This window comes from Anastrepha ludens, chromosome 2 (genome assembly GCF_028408465.1).
Source record: "Anastrepha ludens isolate Willacy chromosome 2, idAnaLude1.1, whole genome shotgun sequence".
Classification (NCBI taxonomy): Eukaryota; Metazoa; Arthropoda; class Insecta; order Diptera; family Tephritidae; genus Anastrepha; species Anastrepha ludens.
Genome location: NC_071498.1, coordinates 46,727,454 through 46,750,938, shown reverse-complemented (window position 1 = coordinate 46,750,938; position 23,485 = coordinate 46,727,454).

The window sequence follows — 23,485 nt, the reverse complement described above, 5'->3', positions numbered from 1 at the left end:
CACTTCTTCTACGGCCAATAAAATATTTTATTAGGGATATAGGGATACTAAGGTGGCTTAATGTACTTCGTCATAGATTCTTCCAACTTGTTGATGCCCTCCCAATAAAACAAGTTCTAGAGCCCCTCAAAATGGGTAAAGAGAAAAGAAGCAATTCATACACTATATCCCCAATTTGATTTTAAGTTTAAGCACTATATTGAAAAGTTTTCACTATTTACTTTATTTTCTTATCTACTTTTTAATTTGAATTATTCCCTTATAAAGATATCATTCATTCTAAAACACACGACGTAATAGTCCAAGCTTCAAGCTACGGTCAAGATTTATAAAAAATCCACAAATACTTTTAATCAGAGTTTAAAAATAAAATTGTAGTACGTAGTTTTATAACTCGTTAAATTTTTGCATAACATAGTGTAACCTTGAAGTGTCTCAAAAATTACGTTGATGTTTGACACCTTTTGTGTTTTTTTTTTGCTGCCCACATAAAGAATGCACAATTTTTTATTTTACACTGAAAAAATGCGAAATAGCGTCAAGGGATAAAATAATCAAAAATCAACTATTTACTGACAAATTTTGGTAACTTCATTGTTTCTTTTGAAATTATAATAAAATGTTTATGAAAATATTAATTAAACTTAATTAAATTAAACTACTAAACTTTGTGCAAATTAAGAAAAATATTAAAAATTGTTAAGAAATTTCATACTTGCACTTTGTTATACTAAAATTCAATGAACTACATATTAAGCTGAATATCCAATATCGCTTTTTAAATTTTGTTTAAAAATTTTGTAATTTTGCTGAAAATTTGTCGAATTAAATTATAATAAAATTTGTACAATGCTTTAAATTTATCTATATGTGATTTGTTTTGTAGGGTGAACTAAATAATTCAAATTAAAAAATAACTAAGTAAATTGTCAATAACTTGTATCCAATATGGGGTGGTGTTGCGTATAATAATAATATCGGAAGACGTAATTCACAGAATTGTAGGAGTATATTGTCAAGAAGGAAGAGATGATTCCAAAAGATGTTTCTGCAGGCCAATCTGACTCATTTTTAAGACACAAGGGAGAAGTAATTTATTTTACTTTGCTCATCCCCAGCCTACGACTGCCTACAAAACTTTCAACTCGGTGTCAGAGTATCGAGAGCCTTAATTACGAGGATTTGATATGTTTGCATATTTATTTGAAAGTAAGAATTTCAAATGAAAACTTCAAACACAAGCGTTTCTGTGCTGTATCTACTCAAATTAGAAGTAATGAAAACTTTAACAAACCGCTGGCAACCTAGTAACCGCTTCTTATTAATTGATTGAATTAATTAAAGTCTCTTACATACAGATCGACTCTATCGTTTTTTTTTTTGTTTTTTTTGTTGTTAAATTTAATTCACGTTGGCATTGATAGTGAGTTTCTGTTGCAACACAATAACTTTCTTATTCCTGCGAGACCCTTACGAAGCTCTTACCCTTTTTATCTCAAGATACACAAAATGAATTTCGAGGGTATAGCTCGGACTCTTCGCGCATTTAAGGAGATCTTGAATTCCATATCGTTAGATTTTGCAATTACCAAAAATTGGTTCTGTTCTTTGTTGAATGTATCATTAAATTCGCTAATTTAACTGTCATTTTTTGATCAGCTGTATTTTAGTTTTTACCCATTTTATTTGCCATTATTTAATAATAAATGGTTTTTATTAGCACTACGGCAAAGGTCTGTACGAACTTTTGTGTTTGTTTACTAAAATAAAATAAAGAAATAAAATAAAATTAAAAAAATAAACAGTCATAATATCGAGGCTTTTCCCTATTGAAAGTGCGTGAATCCGGTCCCGGTGGTCTAGAGCTCAAAAATTTAAGGTTTTTTCAGGAATTTGCTTTTAAAATAAAAAAAATGGAAAACGTTATTTAAATTTTTTATGATTTTTATCTAACTTCTTTTACACACAATTTTTTTTTTTTTTTTAAATTTTAATAATTTAAAAAATGGCGCTGAAGTTGACCCTCCCGAACCTGGGCGGTATTCTTCATGTTGGCTCTTCTATTTATCTGAAACACAAACACCAAAATAAAATTATTTATCAGTACGACTGTAACTACGTCCCGTTACTAGAATAGAAAAAAAAAACATTTGTCAAAATGGCGCAGTTTTGAATTTGACCTTCTAAAAATCGGATTTTTTCCGTTTTTAATAAAAAAAACGTAATAATAATATGGTTCTAGTACTTGAGATAGCCATTTATGCTGTGAACCACATATTAAAATTTCAGAAGATTCAGTTGAATAGTGTTTTTTTTTTTTTTTTGTACAACACCAGGCGCGAAAAAGTCGTTTCGAGATAGGTTAGGTTAGGTTGACCAAGCTGGCTGAAAGCTATCACATAGACCTATAGATCCTTAGTATTACCAGTTGGAGACCCTTACGTTTATTTGAAGTAGACATCTTGTAATACGTCTGCGTCTTTTGCGAATCTAAGTAAACTTTGGAGCTCTATCCCTGAGAGGTACTCTCACTTCTCATATTGTAAAGCTCCTAAGCATTTTAATCTGGTTCTAGCTAATGCAGGGCAGGCTTTTCCCTCTCTTCTAATTCATTGCAAAATCTGCAGCTATCATTGTTTGCAATTCCCATCTTGTATGCTTGCGCCGCTAGCAAATTGTGGCCTGTCAGCATACCTACGAAAGTTCTGCTTTCTTTTTCAGACAGAGCTAGTACGAATCGGACGTATTTATCTGCACTCTGTATACACATTATTTTCGCGGTTTTGCAAGTGGCTAGATTATTCCACCTCCTATCTATCCGTATTTTCCTGTCTGCAGCGATGTCTTTGTATACCGTATTTAAACTTTTCAGTATGTCGTTTTCTTGTATGAGATAAATGAGTTTCAAGTTTGAGGTAAAGGAGCGCGTAATTTAAAGGAGCAAATTTTTAAACAAATTCAACCTTCTTGGTTGCTGTGAATCTACAGACTAACTTCAAATAATTTCCTTAATTCTAATAACACCAGTTTTGCGCTCACTTTATGTAGTACTTTATGCTTATTGAGAGCATATCTGCATTGAGCGAAAAACGTGTCGGTGTAATATTGCATACTAAGCAAATCTTTTGGTGGGAACCTTTACTTGTGAAATCTTAGTATCTTAGCATTTAAATAGTTTGGTGTATGATTCCCATTTCATTAAATGTAAGACAATACTCTCACAACTCAAAAAAGAGAAATAAATAGATAGGGTGGTGGAGTGATGGTACGTAACTCGCGCGTACCGCTCTCTACCTACTTAATGGGTTGTAGAAGCTATAATAATGGAAATTCCCGCATGAAAATTTCACAGTATATTCTTAAAAGCCTATACTCTCGAAATATCGAAAAAACAGAAAATTGATTTTTTGAAATATCTAGACTACCTGGTCGCCTTAACACAATATGGTGTGGTGCATCTGTCTCAGCATAGCTTAGCTATCGTGCTCTTCCGTGGTTCAATCTAGAGAAATAAATTTTCAAAGAAGTGTAATAGGAGCGCCAGAAATTAGTTATGAAATTTTTTTTATTGATATTTTTTTTTTTTTTTTTTTTTTTTTTAATTTTTTTAAATTTTATTATTTACTTTGATTTACTTTTTATATTTTATTATCATATTTATAAATTAATGTAGTTAATTTATCAAGAAGAACCATAAAACGGAAGGTCAGAACTTTGTAGAAAATTCACAAAAATTAACTAATTTCAAAAAAAATACACCAAAGAGTCCAAATTCAGAATTTTTACAAAACTTCAAGCTTTGCAGCTTTATAGCCCATTTATTTCTTGCAAGTTTCAAGTGATTCCAAATTCCTTTTAATTTTTGAATTTTTTTTTTTTTGCTGATCAAAAGTAAGAAATTTTGATTCAGATTTCTTGAATTTTTTTTTAACTTGCATAATGTCTCAAATCTTGGTTGACAATTATCAAAGGAGAGCAAACTATATAAACTATCATACAAAATTTATTAAAGTTAACTGAGAAGCAAAGAAATTGTCAAAACTTGTCGATAAGATCCAGTTATTTAACCCGGTCTGTGTATAAACTTCAATAATTTTTAATAGTCACTTAAAAGCTTTTTTGATACTTTGGAAAATTACGAAAATACTATATTATATTATTATCATTTAAAGTGCTTACACGAAATATGCCAAGAAACAGCAGCACGCTAAACTAAATAGGCTGAAAGAAATTTAAGTATGAAAAAAATCAACTTGAATTCCTCACTACCGAAATTCCATCATTCTCCGCTACTAACAGAAATTTTGCCAATTTCATCCATTCAAAAACAAAACTTAAGACATTTGCAACTTAGATCGCCTGACTTCCGTTGTGCCCAATTTAAGGCGGCTTACACACACCCATTTATACACAACTGTAAACACGCGAACAAGGATTGGAATGCGAACAGCGGCGTCGGCGCTTCTGCTTGAATAATCTGAAAGATGCCGTGAGCATTCAAGGTGCACACAAGTATTATATAATATATAAATATACAGTATATGTATAAGTTTGTATAAATAAATACGGCATAATACATATTTATAACCACCTACATACATACATACGCGTATATACTCGTACATACTCGTATGTATGAATGTTAAATTTATAAACGTTACAATTATACTAATTTAGAGGTATTATACACACCAAGTATATGTGTGTGTGTGTGCGTGTACAACCCTAAATGTCTCATAAATTATAATATAAATATTTAAATTTGTTCAGCTTCGTGTACAAATTGTTTGAGCGTATAATAAATGAAAATTCAAGCCAGACGACAGTCAACCAGCCAGTTACTCGCACTTGGCATGGCGGGACGAAAAGCGACCATAAACAGAAAACTAAAGAAATACAAAAACAAACATTTATTAAGCACAAAAGCAGGTGCTGCTGCACAGTTTAGAGGAAATGAGTAGGGCCGAATCCGATTACCCCAGAATGATTTAGCAGGACTGAAAACGCTTTGTGGGGCATTCAAGTGAACTGTTTGTGAATTTGAGTATTACTTGTGAGTTTGAATTGAATCGCAATTTAATTTCTTTTACAATTTCTTAAAGACAAACTAAACAGCTTATCCAACTTTTTTAGTTTCTGATACTTTTTACGGTTTTAGGTTTTATTTTTTGTGACTATCAATAGTTAGGCAAACCACGTCAAGTGTACGCGATACAAAATTTCATCGCTTCGACTTTGATGAAATTTGTGCTAAATTGATAAGAAATGTTGAGCAGCTTCCAAGACATAAGAGTTCAAAATTTATATTTTTTTTAATACTGAAATCAAATACCTGAATGAAATACCCTGGACTAATACAACTAAGTATGTATGCATCACGCTAGACGCAAATTCAGATTTAGAGAACACGAAACAAAGAAAAACGAGTCCCTGGAACTTAAATAATAACATATGAGCTGGCTTCTAGGTGGACTTCCGATGTTCTCGACGCACAACAAGCTGCTATTATATAACACAAGCAAGTACTGGAATCAATATGGACGTGCGGTATTCACTTCTGGAGCTGCACTTATAAACAAACTATCGATGTTATCCAAGGCTTCCAGAATAAAAGAGTAAAACGCTGGCGCCATGTACGAAAGTACTAAGCCGTAAGACGCCGTGGTAATAAAAAACTCAGACCTACATCGAGATTTGGAGTTCGAAACATTAGATGCTGTCATAAAAAAGCATGCACGCTTGCACACAGACAGGTAGAAGAGACCCTGCAACTCTAATGTTGTGGACGTGACAGCTATGAATGGGTGCAGTGCATAAGCTTAAGCGCAAAAAGTCCTCCTGCTTAGTTGGGTAACAAAACTGGAAACGGCAAAAATTTCTCGGAACATCAAACAAATTTTTTAGTTTATATTTATTTATTGCTAGGGGCATTAAATTAACATAGCTATACTTTAAGGTCATTAACTTGTACGATATTAATTTTAAATAAAGAAAAAAAGTATGTTTTTTGAAGGCAAATAGCGAAGTGATGCGAAATCTGATGAAACCGAAACTTAACAAAAGTTTACAGCTCCCATAACAAACTCCTAAAAAATTCCTTAGCCTGTAGATCTAAACTTTTTTAAACTATGATTTTTAAAACACCTGTAAGCGCGACATATTTAGCAAAATTTTTTAAAAAAATGTTTGTTTTCTGGAATAAATACTATTTCCTTAGTATTTAATCACTATTTCTTTTTTGTACCTTCATAACAACATTTTTTAAACGTATTTTGGAATAAAAAAGATTATTTTTCTTATTTAAAAAATATTTTTTTTTTTTTTGTTTTTTCTAAAGTATGGAAGATAAACTTATTTCCTAAGATTATACAATTTTCAAAACAACTTTAGCAACATCGTCCAGCATAATCATTGAAATAGAAAATTGATTTCTTGGCCTTTGTCATCGGAGGGCGACGCAGGGGATATGTTTAAAAAATGTGGGGCATCCACGGTCGCTCCGATGATATTTTTGAAGAAATAAAAAAATAAAAAGGCGTGTCAGTTTCCGGTTATTATCAGTTTTTTATTATATCGATATAAATGTATATTAGGGCGGGTCAATTTAAAAATCACTCATTGCTCTGTAAAAATCGTATTCTAGAGATCAAAATAAGAAACTTTGCCGAAGAAACCATACCTCTAAAACGAATTCTGATGTCCCCCAATTTAAAAATAACACTATTTTTGGCCTTTACATGAAAAATTCAGCTAAATGGCTATGTTTTTTCTTTATTTATAATAATATCTATTTTTTCTCTTAAGAAATTTATTTAGTCAGAACATGTGTAAATGAAAAAACTAATTTAAGTGAGTTTTAGAAAAGAAACTAAAAAGTTCGACCCAAATTGGGGGACATCAGAATTCATTTTAGAGATATGGTTCCTCCGGCAAAGTTTCTTATTTTGATCTCTAGAATACGATTTTCACAGAGCAATGGGCGATTTTTTTGCCTCCCCACAAAATACACTAAAAGTTCGATCCAAATTGGGGGGGTTTGCAATAGTCGGAACATTAGGCGCAGTTAACATTAGGGTGGCTAAACATTTACGAGACTTTAGGGTGTGGCCTAAACAGCCTTAAAAAGAGAGAAAATACAATAAAGTTTTGAGGTAAATGTAAGCATCAAAAGTCACGAAAGGAAAGATAATGGGCGTAAAGGCCAAAGGCAGACCGAGGAACCAATGGAAAGCGATCTCAAGGATTTGGGAATCCTTATGAAGCAAAAGCTCAAAATCAACCGATTTGGAAAAGCACTGTGAAGGAAGCTTAGACGCATCCCGCCCTGTGAAAGGAAAAGGAACATCAACATTAATTTATCCTTCCTCATCACAGTAAATATAACATCCCTCGAGAAGAATTCCAGATAAAAATCATTATTTCACTGAATTTTACTAAATTTTCCTTGCATTCAGAGAAAGCATACAGAGAAAATCGCAAACCTTAATTATTTATAAAAAAATGTTTGTTATGGGGACTGTAAGCTTTCTTTTACTTTTGGTTTCATCATTCCATATATGTGCTCTTGTTGCACTGTGTAATTGTGGATGTAAAGGAAAACGAAGTATGTACGTATGTGTTCCATAGAATAGGTTTCGCACTCTCCAATTACAAATTAAAAGAAAATCTAAATATTTGTTTTTATTAAATTTATTATTATTTTTATTTTTTAAATTAAACAAAGTACGAAAACAGTTTATTTTCTTTTAATTTTATTTTATTTTCATACATTTTTTTTTTGTTCTTTTTTTTTGATATTTTAAGATTTTAAAATTTTTATTATTATTATTTTTTAATGCTTAAATAGAAGATTAGCGTGTTCCTTCATCATTTTAGATACATGACTTTTTATCAACAGATAAAATAGTATGAAAAAACTTTGGCCTTGAAGGCACTCTTCCACCACATCGCACACATAAAAAATGCTCTTGAGCTCCTAAGACACAGACCCGAAAATCCGCTAAATTCTCACATTTAAAAAACTCTTCTTAAAAAATCACTTTAGTTCTTTGTTTTTGCAGCAAAGCATAACTTTTTTTGTTAGCGACAAATAAACGAAAATTGAGAAATAAGTCACTTCTGTACTTTTTCAGATTACAGGGAAGACACATTGAACAGGTAGTAGTAGAGGAGCATCTGATTTAATTTTTTGGGCTCTAAACAGGCAAATTTTGTTTAAATTATTCCAAAGTGGCGCTCTTGACTTATACTAGAGCTCCAAGTACCAGGGTATCGAGCACTGTGACTAGCTCTCAATCCGCTCGAATTTCGTTCATTCCTCAACTGCTTCAATGCCTCTTAGAAATTTTCGAGCTTTTGAACAATTTGAGCCGCTAAAAATAAAAATTTTACATTTTATCATCAGCCCTTTTTTAGTCTTCTAATGACGTACATATAAATATTTCGTAAAACTTAAAAAGAGTGCTGTCAAAAACCGAGAAAGTCTTGTTCGAATTACTCGTAGAGGCTAGATATGCTCGAGCTCATGCTCGAATATTTTCAAGTAACGTCCAACGAAGAGGTGTGCGGGTACTCTTCGATCATTTGCCCGGGCTGGTCAAAAATGTGCGAACAAAATTGAAAGCTATAGTTTTTGGTATTCTAGGGATAAAAACAGATACAAACTGCATTGCTTGTTCAAAGTGCCCTGCCTCAGGTATTAGTAGATGATGGTGTATTTCTAAAGAAAGAAACTCCCCACAAAAAAATAAAATTTGTATAAATTTCTAAACTGCAAAACATAAAAAACGCATTTTAACAATTACCTCTAGAAGTAGTTAATATTTATGTTTAGCAGGAAATCTTTTTAACTGCCTCTATTCAAGAAGTCTTGCTTGATTTCTACTTCCATTGAAAAAAACCACAATTTTTCCAAACACGTGCACGAATATTCTTCTTTTTTGATTCTCATACACCTAAGACTGTATTTGCAAAGTCTTATTCCTGCAAATATACATATGTGCATACATATGTACACCATTTCATCTTACTTGTAGTGCAAAACAGTACAGTTACAAGTCCGTTCACACCGCCTGAATGAAGTGAGTTAAGTAAGTCAATTGCTTGTAATTGGTTAAAGTAACAGACTAGCGATACAGCATTTTTGCAAATTGCTCGTAACTGTATGCATTTGTGTGTAAATATGAACGTACACAAGTATGTATGCACATACGTATGTATGTAGGTGCATATGTACATACAAGTGAAACTCCTACAATCGTACCACTTTAGTGTACACGCGGCAAACACAAAGTACAGTCTACAGCAGGCATAGACAAAACAAAAATCATAAAATAAGCAATTCATAGCAAATAGAATTAAACGAAACGAAACGAAACAAAACAAAACGAAAGGAATGAGGAGAAGTAAAAACAAATCGGCTAAGCGCACTGCTGCAATAGTGAATGGCAATGGTTTGTAATTTGTTTGTTCATTTGACTTAATGCCACTTGATGGATTGTCTGGTTTGGTAAGCGGCAAGCAGCTAGCAACTAAGTAAATGCAACAACAACGCCAGCAGAGCAGTAGTAGTGATTCAAGCCGTCATGAGAATTGAGTGCTAGTTGGTGCTAAAGCGTTTTGCTTGAGTTTTTTTTTTTTTTGTGTTCTTTGTATTTTTTTTTTTTGTTTCTTTCATTTACGTAGTTTGAGGTCTGCCACCCGAGATCGCTTTGAACATTGGAACAAAGATATTTGTTTGCAAGCAGTGTGTGCGTGTATGCAACTATGTGCATATATTTGTAGTTCGATAGATTTGCTAACAATGTGTCTGTATTTAAGCATTTAATTGCGTCAAATGTGCTGTGTTGTCCGCTCTGAGCGGGATGAAATTGAATGTTTAATAGAAAAAATAGATTTGAAATGCATATTGAAAGCCCTTAAAAGTCCTCGGCCGCCATAGCCGAATGGGTTGGTGCGTGACCACCATTCGGAATTCACAGGGAGAACGTCGGTTCGAATCTCGGTGAAACACCAAAATTAAGAAAAAGATTTGTGTAATAGCGGTCGCCCCTTGGCAGGCAATGGCAAACCTCCGAGTGTATTTCTGCCATGAAAAACCTGCTCATAAAATAAATATCTGCCGTTCGGAGTCGGCTTGAAACTGTAGGTCACTCCATTTGAGGAACAACATCAAGACGCACACCACAAATAGGAGCAGGAGCTTGGCCAAACACCAAAAAAAAAGGTGTACGCGCCAATTATGTATATATATATATATATATATATATATATATATATATATATATATATTATATATACAGCTATGGTCAAACGTTTAGCGCACTTAAAAAGAGTTCAATATATGAAACCAAATTAAATCCAGTGTTTTTAACTAAATATATTTAACACTTTATTATAAGACGAAATAACTTAAAATAGACAGTTTTCCCTAGTAAAAATATGATAAAATAGAAGTAATTCTTATTTGGTCATAGTGGGATTTGGACAAAGACTTAGCGCAGTTTTGATTTCTGTAAAAAATATGAAATATTTGTAAGAATTGAGAAAAGATTGTTGACTATTATTATTTACCATATCAATATTTGGTAGAATAGCCGTTATTCTGTATAACTGCTTCACACCTGCGTGGTAAACTCTCTATTAACGTTTGGCACCTGTCCAAAGGAATAGAGTTCCATGCTTCCTGTACACCTTCCCAAAGTTCATTGATATTTTTAAATTTTTTTTGTCCAACCATCGCCTTCATATCATTTCACAAGTTTTCGATTCGATTTAAATCCGGACTTTGTGCTGGCCAATCGAGCTGGGTAATATTTTCCTGCGAAAGCCAGTTTTTGACCACTCCCGCAGTATGTTTGGGATCGTTATCGTGCATAAATATCAAATTTACTGGCATAAACTCGAAAGAATATGGCTCCATATTATTTCTAAGTATATTCAGATACATATGCTTATCCATATTTCCTTCTATTTTGACCAGCGGCCCAACCCCGCGCCACGAAAAAGACCCGCAAACTTTTAAATTCCCACCGCCATGCTTCACCGTCTTTTTTGTTTACCGTGGATTGGTTTCCTGATTTTTTTCACGATGTACATACGTTTTTCCATCAGAACCGATGCGGTTTATTTTAGTTTCATCCGTAAAAAGTACTCGTTTCCAAAACTCTGTCTTTTCGAAGAGGTGCCTACGCGCGATTGATAAACGCGCTTTAATATTCTTTTTTGATAAGAGCGGCTTTTTTCTGCTTATGCGACCAAATATTTTATTTTCATTCAGACGCCTTCGCACGAGCTTACTGGACACAACTAAGCCTAATTCTGCCCTTACTTCAGCCGCTATCGTTCGTGAAGACATAAAAGGATCCGATCGACTTTTCCTTACAATTATTTGATCCTCACCGGGGGAACTTTTACGTGACGGAGCTTTACGAATTTTATTTTTTGTTTTAATAAATTAGCAACCGACTTGACATCTCTGATGGCATTGTATGTAGGTATACCATTTTTCTTGAACAATGCATTATTCTGGAAATCTTCACTTCATTGGTCCCCATTTGGTAAAGGTTCCATATTATTTTTCTTTGTTCAACTGAACAACACTTTCCTCTAGCCATTTTAGCAAACATTTAAATAATTGACATTATTAATTAAATATTCACCACAAAAAATAGTTATTTGCCGAACCGATCGCATGTAAGAGAAAAACACGTGTAAGTGCGCTAAATAGTTGTCCAACGTAATTGAGACAGAACTCAAGAAAAAATAAGCAATAACAAATAGGAAAGAATTATAACGGTTATTTTTTGGGCATTTGAAGAGACCCATAAATATATTAACTCATATCATGCTGAAAACAAAATTAGGAAAAGAAGTAACTGCTTTATTTATCAGTATAATGCTAGTAAAGTGCGCTAAATGTCTGACCATAGCTGTTTATATTAAAAGCCTTAATAGATTTTTATAACACGTTCACATATAAGTAGATTATTTACTGTTTCGTGGTTAACTCCCAATCCGTAATTAAAAACTGAGATTTCCCATACAAAATTTCTCCCCCAAAATCTGAGAAATCTGAGATTATAAAATAATTCTAGATAATACTTTTTCACATACAATCCTGTGTTTTCTGTGTAATAGATCATTATTTTTACGCATGTAAAGAAGAACGTCAAAGTAAAAACTAAATAAAACGGATGCCGGCAAAGAAAACAGGTTTCTAGATAATTTGATAATTTGAATAAAATTTTTGTTAGGTATTATTAACTATTCAAATAACCGATAAAAGGGTGTGGCCATAAACACTTTGTGCTCTTGCTACTTATTATAAAATGTAATATCGAATTTCGAATGCGTATTGCTGCCATAATTTTTTGAAACCGCAGTAAACGTCGTTTACGGATTTCCTCCAAATGTTTACTATTAGGAGCCAATTGCGCAATTAAATTAACTATTCCTTTTCATTGTCTCTTCTTCACTTCGTTAGTAATAATTAGCCAAACTAAAAACACCGAAATATTCCACCAAAATAATTTCTATGAAGAAAAACCTTTCACAATAGTATTGACAGCTGATTGTCAATTTTGCAGTTAATCTGCCATATGTGAACGGGTAAATTAATTTTGTGGATTTATTGGTAATTATTGGATATGTTAACGATCTTAACAGATCTTTAAAAGTTTAAACACAACTATTAAAATAGTTATATTATATAATTGCATCTGTTAAGCTCTATCCGCTAATACATATTTTGTAAGGCATTTTTTTCTATTCGCAAAGCTCAAGAATATCTCTATCGTTTTTTTGATTTTGGTTATAGACTCTGGATGAGCTTCTCATTGCAGTAAGAAAAAAAAACAATGCAAGTCCTGTGGAATCTAACATGTACGCGTACATAACAGCGCTACTCACCTGCAAATCACAAATGAGAGCGCTATTACTGTTATTATTGCATTCGGAGTACAGCACAGAGTTAGAGATATGTACGAGTATACATACTATACATGCGAGTGTTAGTGTAATGTAATGTAAACAACACTGCTTCTTATGTTAAATAACCAATATGAGCAGATGATAGAGAAGCACTACAATGTGCAGAATTATGTTGAGTCATTTATGCTATCACAAAATGAGTATTTACTTTACATACTATGACTAACATTGCTGTTAGAATTTACACTTGGACCTATGATAGATACAGAACTATGAACAAAAGGAGTTATGATTAAAAATCTGCAGTAACTGAAAATTCTTACGTATAAAATATACGTGATAAATTATAAACCTACATTTTTTATTATTTTTTTAATGCACACTATTTAGCTGAATTATAAGTGTGTTTATAACAATGTCTGTAAATCATTGAACTGCAAAAAGTTGTTATTTGTTAGCGTCACCTCGTAGTTTTGTGCCAATTTGGAAGCAATTACATTCCAAGCCATTTATATAAATTTCTTTAACCATTTACCGCATATGGGCCCATACATGGTATTGCAATTTTGATACAATTTTATTTTAAAATGAAGTATTGTAAAATAACTCAAACAATTTTAATCCATTTAGCAATAATAAAACGCAAACAAATTTTCTAGGTTTTTATGACTTTTCGAAATAACCTCACTTTTGTGCAGGTGGGAGAAAAAGCAGAATATAAGTGCGAGTGACTCTTTTTCAAAAAACGATAACTGAGTAAAACGTACATACTGTTTGACAAAAAAATATATTTACAGGAAGTCCGTATACTTATCTTTGTCGACGGATGATAATCTTTATGCTTTCCTACCGTATACTTTACAGTTTTTATAAAGGGTGGTTAAATTTCAAGGGCCAATATTGAATGTGAACCACACCAAAACGTCAACGACACCGTTGGACTTCTTTCTTTGAGGTTATTAGAAAAAAGGGTGTACGTCGTTAAGCCAGCAACAATTCAAGAGCTAAAGGATGAGATAATTCGGCACATTAACGGCATAGGCCGGATCGACCATTTGGCCGATAAAACTTAACCACCCTTTATATGATTTCAAAAAAGAAACTGAAAATACAAAAATTTTTTCTTTTTTTTGTCTTCTAGTACGACTTATTGGTAATTAAAAAAAGCCTCTGCTGCTAGCGCTGCGTTTTCTTGAGTTTATTTATATATATTTTTTTAAAATGTAAGCTTTTAAAAATAAAAAAGGTAATAAATAAAATAAATGAAGCTATTTCAACCATGAAAAATTTAAATGAATACAGTAAAGGATTAAGATGGATCGAATCATATTTCCCATGTTGGGTCTTCCAGCCATCCTTGTGCCTTATTAAGTCTCAAAATGTGAACATGTATGTACACTAATAACTACGCATAGAACTCTTCAATTTACATACATTTTTTTATACTTTCAAGCTAATCCCTTCAGGAAAGTTTCTTTCGCCTTAAATTGCTCAAAAGATGATTGCCTGTAAGTCAAAATATTTTAACATTTCATAAAATTAATTTGTGATGGTTATTACCTCTCTGAAATATTGAAATCTATTAACTATTGCCTATTACTATTGAAATTTTGAAAACAAAATAAAATATTTTTTTATAATTTCTGTTTGCGGTTATTTTTGTTGATTTTTAAAGTCCACTAAGTGAAATAAATAAAAGCAGACAAAGCAGAAATGACATGTTTTTTTAGGCTATGAGTTTCAGTGTGTAAATGAGTTGTAGCCTCCTTGTTAGCAGTTGTAAGCTATTTGGTTGATAATTTTTATGAAATAGTATTTACCATCAAAACCTACGATGATCATATTCATTGCATATTAACTTAACATCTTAAAGACTTAAACCTTCATAAAGGAAATATCAATGTTTTCTTTAAATGAGCAACCCTTATCTAACAAGTTGAAATAAGTAAGACTGTAAAAAAAGAGTTTCCAGACCAGCGCTCATGAACTCTATTAATCTCTCTTACGCTCTTTCTATCCATGGGTATCTTACTTGCCTTAAGCAAATCAATCCAGTTTAGCTTGCCTCTTAGAATGATACTTAGATATAACCCAATTTTAATAAATCGCTATTATTCTCTACTATTTACTACAATTTTCCATTATATTCTATTGAATTTTTGTGTCCAAAGCAATAAAAAAGAATTGAAAACTTGAAGGACATAAACTCTAAGATTTTCAAAACCCTTAAATTACTTTTTGCTTTCAACTTCTTGGCAATGTTCTTTCAAAATGCCGCGAAATAACGGTTTCGAATTCAATAAAGCCAAGATCGATCACAAAAGGTTCCAACAAATTCTGCTCGAATTAATTAAATATTTTATCTTTCGTTCACGCTTAATTTTTTAATAAAATTAGACGTTTTCAAATAAAATGTACAGAATTTTCTCTTTGTTGACCTCCATTGTAAACACCCTGTAACTCGTAACTGAATTGGACAAACAAAAGCCTTCAAACAATTTTTTTAGTGTGAAATGTGGCTTCGACAAAGAGCATAAACCCTACATTGTTTGATCCAGATAGTTTACGAGATATCGATCACTACAGCCAGCTAACGAGAAAATAATGGATTTCGAATACTTGCACTAACTAACTAATATTTGCATAATTAAAAGCATATTGTATTGTAGTATAACCAAAAATATATAAAAAATCGGTTATAATGCACTTTTATTTATCCAAAATCGTTATTAAGCAATTTCTCGGAACCCATATAACATAAAAAATAGTGCAGATTTTTGGACTCAGTGACCGATTTTTCATAGGCCTGGCTCCTAGCCCCGAAAAAAAACATTGTCTGCAACTCGGTGGTTTCACTATTGAGTGCCATGTTACACGATTTAGTACTACCCTAATACTTCCTTATCGACTTGAAGAAGGCATTCGATGCAATCAAAGGAGACTCAATATGACTAACGCTAAGTAAAAATGGAGATCCCGCTATGATAATCCGCCACATCAGAGCCCTTTACGAGAACTCCGAACTGGCAGTGCTTCACAACGGCAATATCAGCGACCCATTCACCTCCACCATAGGCGTAAGGCAAGATAGTCCCCTGTCTTTTTGCCATCATCCTAGACGAGGTTATGAGCCAATTGACTCGACACAAAAGAAGCATCGCATGGAATTTTAATAGAAATCTTGATGACCTAGACTTTGCCGATGACATCTTTCTCCGCTCTCACAAACTCACTGATATGCAAGCGAAGGCGGATAGACTAGTCACGCCGGAACGTACAGCCGGATTGGAGATCAATATCACCAAGACGAAGGCTATGGGATGGATTCCCGGTGGAACGCTTGTCGAAAGCTTCTGCTACCTCGGCAGTACCATCACAGCAGCGGCGGATCAGATGAAAATGTCAACTGCAGGCTAAGCAAAGCAAGAGCGGCGTTCAGGTGACTGCATTCAGTATGTGCGAATTCACAAGTCTCTAGGCGCTCCACCGAGCGCAGTGAATAAGTGTATAAAAAACATACTTTTATAGAGTCAAGTCACACGAAATCGTACGATAAGAAATGTTTCAGCTTAGCCTAGCCCTTATTGGACGCATTTGAGCTATAAAATATGCAATTTGGTATGTTTTAAGCTAATATTTTCAAAAAATTTTGGGCCAATCTATAATATTATATCTAATATAATGCTATGCTAATTTTAACGATTCCAGTTCCATCATATAAGAAGAGTTCGAACAAAACGTGAGGTATATAAAATCAATTATAAAATTCAACAAGCAACAAAGCAGGATCGGAGATTGTTGGCTAATTAATATGAGTTACTTTCACACCCTCTTCAAGGAAAAAGAGGCAGGACTTCAACGCAGATTTTCGGCACTTATATGTAGAGCCAAGTAAGTGCGTTTAAGTCTACCAAAAGGAGTATCGATTAGAATATTTTTTAGCAATTTCCACGTGATTTTTTTACGTTGTTGTCAAAACTTTTTTTCCAAAAATGCTCCCTTAAATAAGCAAAATAGTTGTTTTTTCGTATAGTTCTCGTAATTTTTGTTTATTTTTTCTTTGTTTTCTTCTACCCGAAGGCCATTTTAACAATTAATCCATGATTGCTTTTTCCATTCGTCTATACTACAACTCTAATTAGAAGTCTTCTTCATGAGCTCTTAGCTGTGCCTGATTGACATATATAGGTACTTCTATACATGTATATTGCCTTATTTTTGAATACCTTTCACAAGTACAAGTAAGCTTTGTGCAACGATCATACTGCAATTCGTTGTTGAAACTTTTTCTGTGTTTATTCCAGCCCTCTAAGTTACTTTTTTAACTTCCGTAATTTGCTCACCCATTTTTCTTCCTTTGCTTCTCCTTCCTTTCTGTTGTATAATCTACCTATGCCATACATCTTTTTTCTCTTAGCCACCCTAATTTGTTATTTAATTCTCATGTTACGTTTGCCTTTGCGGCAATTTAAGCTCTTAATTGGTTTAATTTTATTTATTGCCTGCAATTCGTTCTTCCAAGCTCGATAACCATTTCATCTGCGTACGGCAATTTTATATAAAACTGTGCAATCAGCGGGGAAATTAAAGTCGATTGATGTGCAATGCTTTGTTTCGTCGTTTATTATGTGCCAACTAATTGATTTCATTCGAATGGTGTTTGTGAAGGTTTCTCATACGCAGTGGTGTACGATATTCGTTATTTGCTAAAATAATGTAGCTTCTTACACAAGGTGCCACATATATTGGTTTTCTTATAACAAAAAATAGACCAATATTACATGTAATACATATTATACAATGGGTGCTAACACCTTTTTTGTGTGTTTGGCCTAACTCCTCCTTCTTGATGTGCTGTACGTCTTGATATTGTTCCTCCCAACTGCTTAACACCACGAAAAAAAACTTTCTATTAGAAAAAATTTTAAATTCTTTTTGAACTTTAACCGATTTCTTCCTTGCTTATGTTTCCACTTAAACCAATAAACTGATCTCAAAGGGAGATAATCAGCGCACGCCTACTTGTAGTACAAATGTTACTCATACGCCCCGAGCGACCACGAAAATTCTACCACCAGTATTAAGAGTGCGGTTAAGTCCTAAACTTGTACGCGTGCAGGTGAGCTACTTTAAAATTCCAGCACACATACACGTACAAACACACGCAAACTGTCAACCCGCAAATGCTTGTAATTTCTTATGCAACCTTTCGATGTGTACTTAAAATTGTAGCAAATTTCTGTAAATACAGCCTGTGGCCCTTTTACCTTTGCGCATTAAATCAACTAAGGAAATGGCTGTCGTAAAGCAAATAAAAGTTGTAAGCCACTCAACATAAAGGGAAAAACTGAAGTCAGCTACTTCCATTAGGGTAGCAGAGTAGGGAAAGAAAGTAAAATATATAAGTAAAATGTAAATATATATTTGTATTTTAAGGCATGAAAAGCTATGTATGTAGATGTGTATGTGGAGGTATTTCTTTAAAGTTCATAAATGCATGTATGTGAGACATATACATATATTGCCAGTCAACCATAAAAAATCAACTAGCTGCCTGATGAAGCGTATGAAAATAAAAAAAGTTTGAAAAAGTCAGAAAAAATCGGCTTGACAGTCACCAATCAATGTACATACAAACGCATGTATGTATGCGTGTGTATGTGCATATAGAGATAAAGCAGGAGAAAAGCAAATACGCAGAAATAAAAAAGTTTAAATGCGGAGCAAAGTCTTAGATGTGCCGGTAATAAAGAATAAAAATATTACGGTCGGAAAACTTTGCTTTAATGCCACTAAGTTTATGCCGCCAGCATATGAGCAAACTATAACAACAGCAACAAACTAACAGTCGCACTGACTTACTGCTTGACTGGGTGAACCATGAACTACATTAGTGAGTGAAGTAAACTGTTGCAACAAACTTGAAAGGTTTACAATGGCCTCACAAATACCACGAAGAGAAGTACTATATGCGCTTGCCTTTATATATAATTTGCGAAATACATATACGCTCATCTCCATTCGTAACTTTGTTTTGCAGCTTTTTATTTTTTTCTAAATTCTTATTTAACTTTTCTTAAATTTTTATTTTACTTTTTTCATACATTTGGCTTACGGCAAATGAAATAAAATCAAGCAGGTAAAAGCAGCAGTATCCATGTGCTGTCAATTGAAGAGTGCTCATATGCATACTAGCAGCAGCAACAGCAGCAGAAGGTGCAGAAGCAGTACCAACGCCTGCTGTGTGCGAACTTGCTCGCTTCAAGCACACACATTCAAAGGCATACATACATAGATGTGTATTATATGAAATTATTTATATTCTATGCATAAAATATGCGACCGCCGCAACTGAGTGGCTTTGTGCATGGCTACCATTCGAGGGATGCATGTTCGAAGCCTATTGTGAGTATGAAGATATAAATTGAAAAAAAAATGTTTTTTTCTACTGGCGGATGTCTCTCAGCAGGCAATGGCAAGTCTGCGTGTGCTTCTATCTTTAAAAAGCTTCTCACAAAAATCATCTGCAGTCAAGTGGTTGGGGCATATAATTGGAGATAACACCAATAAAATGAAAACGCACACCAAAAATTTGAGGAAGAAGCTCGGCCAAACACCCAGAAAAGAGTACACACGTCGATATGTAAATATATATATATATATATATACAGTGACCTCTCCTAACACACACCTCTACTAGCTGGGCACCTCTCTTGAGCGCAAATTTTTTTCCATACCAAATCTTATGTATCGGAAGAAGTTACCCTCTTCTGAGTGAACACCTCGCTTGTGCGCGCAAAAGCTGTCTGGCGGCAAATGTCCGCCCAACAGAGGTTGCACAGTAGATAAAGGGGCTTTCGAAAATGACGCCTAGGTGTCATTAATGAATGATTCGTAGGCAACAACCTTTTTTATGCCATCTTTGACACTTGTCGAGTAAACAGATTTCAATTTTACGCGATAGAACGACACGTAAAAATTATTCAAAAATTATTATGAAAATGTTCGATCTTTAAAAAGAACACATCGAAAAGTTCGTAACATTTTTGGTGGAAATAATCAGCCGAATGAGTTGAGAACTCAAAGGTTGGTGGGAAACTTGCAAGAAATTTCTTTCGTTGAGCATAGAAAAAGGACTGGCAGACCAAAAACTAGACGTTCTGTTGAGAATATTGCTGCTCCTGCTATACCGTAAAGTGTTGCTAAACAATATCCAATATCGATATATCGACATTGGCAACAATTTGGCATTCATGAATTGACTATTTTGCAGATTTCACCTGTAGACCTGCTTATAGTAGATATTTAAGTGATGTGATTTTTCATATTTTTATTACAAATGTTAAGAGCAGTATTTGGAATAGAATTAGTGAAATTTGAAATATTCTAAATTTTTACAATAGATATTTTATTTTAAAACAATATTTAGGCGCGTCTTTGGAAAAACCCTTTATATTACATCCAAGTATATATTAAGATCCTTTTTCGGCATCGCTGCTAGCAGATTCGGATGCTTAATACAATTCTAAGAAAAGAAGTGCATAAGAACATAGCAAGTCAATTTTGAGACCCAAACATTTTCAAGGAATATATATTGGATTCTATGCCACTAATCGCCGGCTTCTAAAGATGTCTTCTAAATAACGCGCATCAGGTTCTAGCGAGTGTACTATGTGAAAAGCTGAAGCCCACCATCGACCAACTGATTGCACTTTATCAGTGTGTCTTTGAACCTGAAAAATCTGGCGTTGGTTAGCACCTGAAAGAAACAACTGGCGCATTTGTTAAGCTCAACCAAAAACGCGTAAGTGGTTATTGCTTTAATCAAGAAGCAGAAGATATCTTGAATTAATATCAAGTTTTATATTCAGTTAATATTTTATAGAAATCTCATTTTTTACTACCAACTTTTACTTGAAAATTTTTACTACGATGAACTTTTTTTTTTTTTTGACATCTCTTTTGACATCTTATTTATTTATTATTTTTTTATTTAAAGCACCTCAATACGGCGCTACAAAGCAAATTATGTGTAATATTTTTAAAAATATAGTAAGAGAAGCGACTGATGTAATTTTTTATACGCAAATCAAACTAAACTTGCAAAAAGCTAAAAACAATTAAGTTTTGCGATATTTCAAAAATTTGTTTTTAACATTTTCTTTATTTTTATAATTATAATTCTTTAGAATTAACAACATATTTAAAATTACTTTTGTTTTAGATCCTTTTATTTTCAATTTTATTTTTCCACTTTCCATCTTCATACCAGCCCTCTCCATTTTCATATTAATAATTAATTAATAATTTCTTTAATTATTAAATACAGTTTTTTTCAAAATTAGGAGGGGCTCCAATTTGACTTTAGAGCTATCTTTAGTTTAACTTTATTAGAATTTTATATAGAATCCGAATCTGTAACCGAGTCTAGAAACATGTCTCAAAACTGTTCCCATATAAAACTGATCGACCCTAATATACATACCTACACATAAATACATATGTTCATATGTGTATGTCTATGTGTGTACATAAAACTCGGGCCAGCTGGCAGCTGTCAGCAAATAAGCAACGGTAATCATGCAGAGTTCGACACGAGTAACCAGCTTGTGGTCCAAGAATGCGGCATTATGTTGCAACAAATGAGGACCAAAAAAAAAAATATTACACATTGTGGAGGCTTAAAATGTTTGTCGAATGACGTAAACGAAATTTAAGATTGTGCTTGCTTTCTAAAAATATCAATAAATATCTGCTTAAAAAATAAAAAACTAATTTTTATGCGAAATATCTAAAACAAGTGGAACCTACACATGAGTAATACAAACTGAAGTTCACGAGTTTTGTAGTGCTGAACCAGGCGTTTTTACTTATTTATTTATTCTTTCATCAATCAAAGTATTTGAGTTGCACTAGATTACTAATAATAAAGCTTAAGGGTACCCGGTGGTCTAGACCACGAAAATTTCACTTATTTTCACGATATTTTTTTTTGCCATTAAAAATTTAAAAAACGATATTTCAATTTTTCGGGCTTATTAGTACGTTTATTGAGCATACAAAAATTTTTTTTTTTACTTTTGAAACAATATTTATTATTATCAAAATGCCGCTGAAGATGACCCTCTCGAAAAATCGAACCCGGACGGCGTAGATGTTTTCGAGATTTATACTCATCTGAAACACAAAATTCAAGAAGATTCTTAGTCAGAAAGAGTGCAGTTGTGGTCGGAACTAGAACAAATCGAAAAAATTAAAAATTAACAAAATGGCACACTTTTGAAAAAAAAGTTCGTAAAATCGGGTTTTTTCACTAGTTTTTAGTTTAAAAAATAGGAAATTATTTAAATAAAATTATGATTCTAGTACCGATGACAGCGATACATGTTGTGAACAACGTATCCAAATTTCAAGTGATTCGATTGAATAGTTTTTTGTCGTTTCGAGATAAATGAGTTTAAAGTTGAGGTACAGAAGCACACGCGCCGCTCTCTACCTAGTTAATTGGATGTAGAAACTATAATATTGGGAACTTCTGCATGAAAATTTCACAGTATATTCTAAAGATACTATACTTTCGAAATATCGAAAAACCAAAAAATCGATTTTTTGAAATTTCTAGACCACCAGGTCCCCTTAAATATAATATGCGGTAAGCAACACAGGGAGATACATTTGTCACTATACAAAAAGAGTATCGCCAGTTGAAGGTTTGAGTTGAAAGTCTCCCGTGAGTTAGAGAATATATCCAAATTAAAAAAAAACAAAATGATTATACTGCCTTACACAACGTGTAAGTGTTTCATTACAAGAAAAATTTGTCTTGAAATTAGGTAAATGGAACATGTTGCTGAGTCTAGGTTTACGAGTAGGACAATTAAAAAGTATTCGCTCCAGTATGAAGTGTCATTTGATATTATTCGTGACTATGCCCCTTATAAATACTGCTGATGGACTTTTTCTTCGCATTTCTAATTTTGGCAATGCTAACAAAAGGCACCTACTTTTATATGCAGGCAATCGAAGGGAATGTGTTGCAAATCTAATGAAACGTTTCTGTATCTTTTCAATTCTTAAAGATAAACCTTAATAGAATAGATCCCACATAATGATGCACAGTTCAAGATTTCATCTGACACAAGAAAAATACAAATTCTTCAGCGTAGAAAGATTTCGGAACTCCTTTGAATTCCATCCTACAAAGCTGAGCATAGATCAATACATGGCAATCATAAAGTCTGTTTGTGTTTTTTTTTCCTTTTGTTTTTGTTTTTTTGGGTGTTTGGTCGAGCTCCTCCTCCTATTTGTGGTGTGCGTTTTGATGTTGTTCCACAAATGGAGGGACCTACAGTTTCAAGCTGACTCCGAACGCCAGATATTTCTTTTAAGAGCAGCTTTTTCATGGCAGAAATACACTCGAAGTTTTGCCATTGCCTGCCGAGGGGCGACCGCTATTAGAAAAATGTTTTTCTTCATTTTGGTCTTTCACCGAGACTCGAACCTACGTTCTCTCTATATTCCGAATGGTAGTCACGCACCAACCCAATCGGCTACG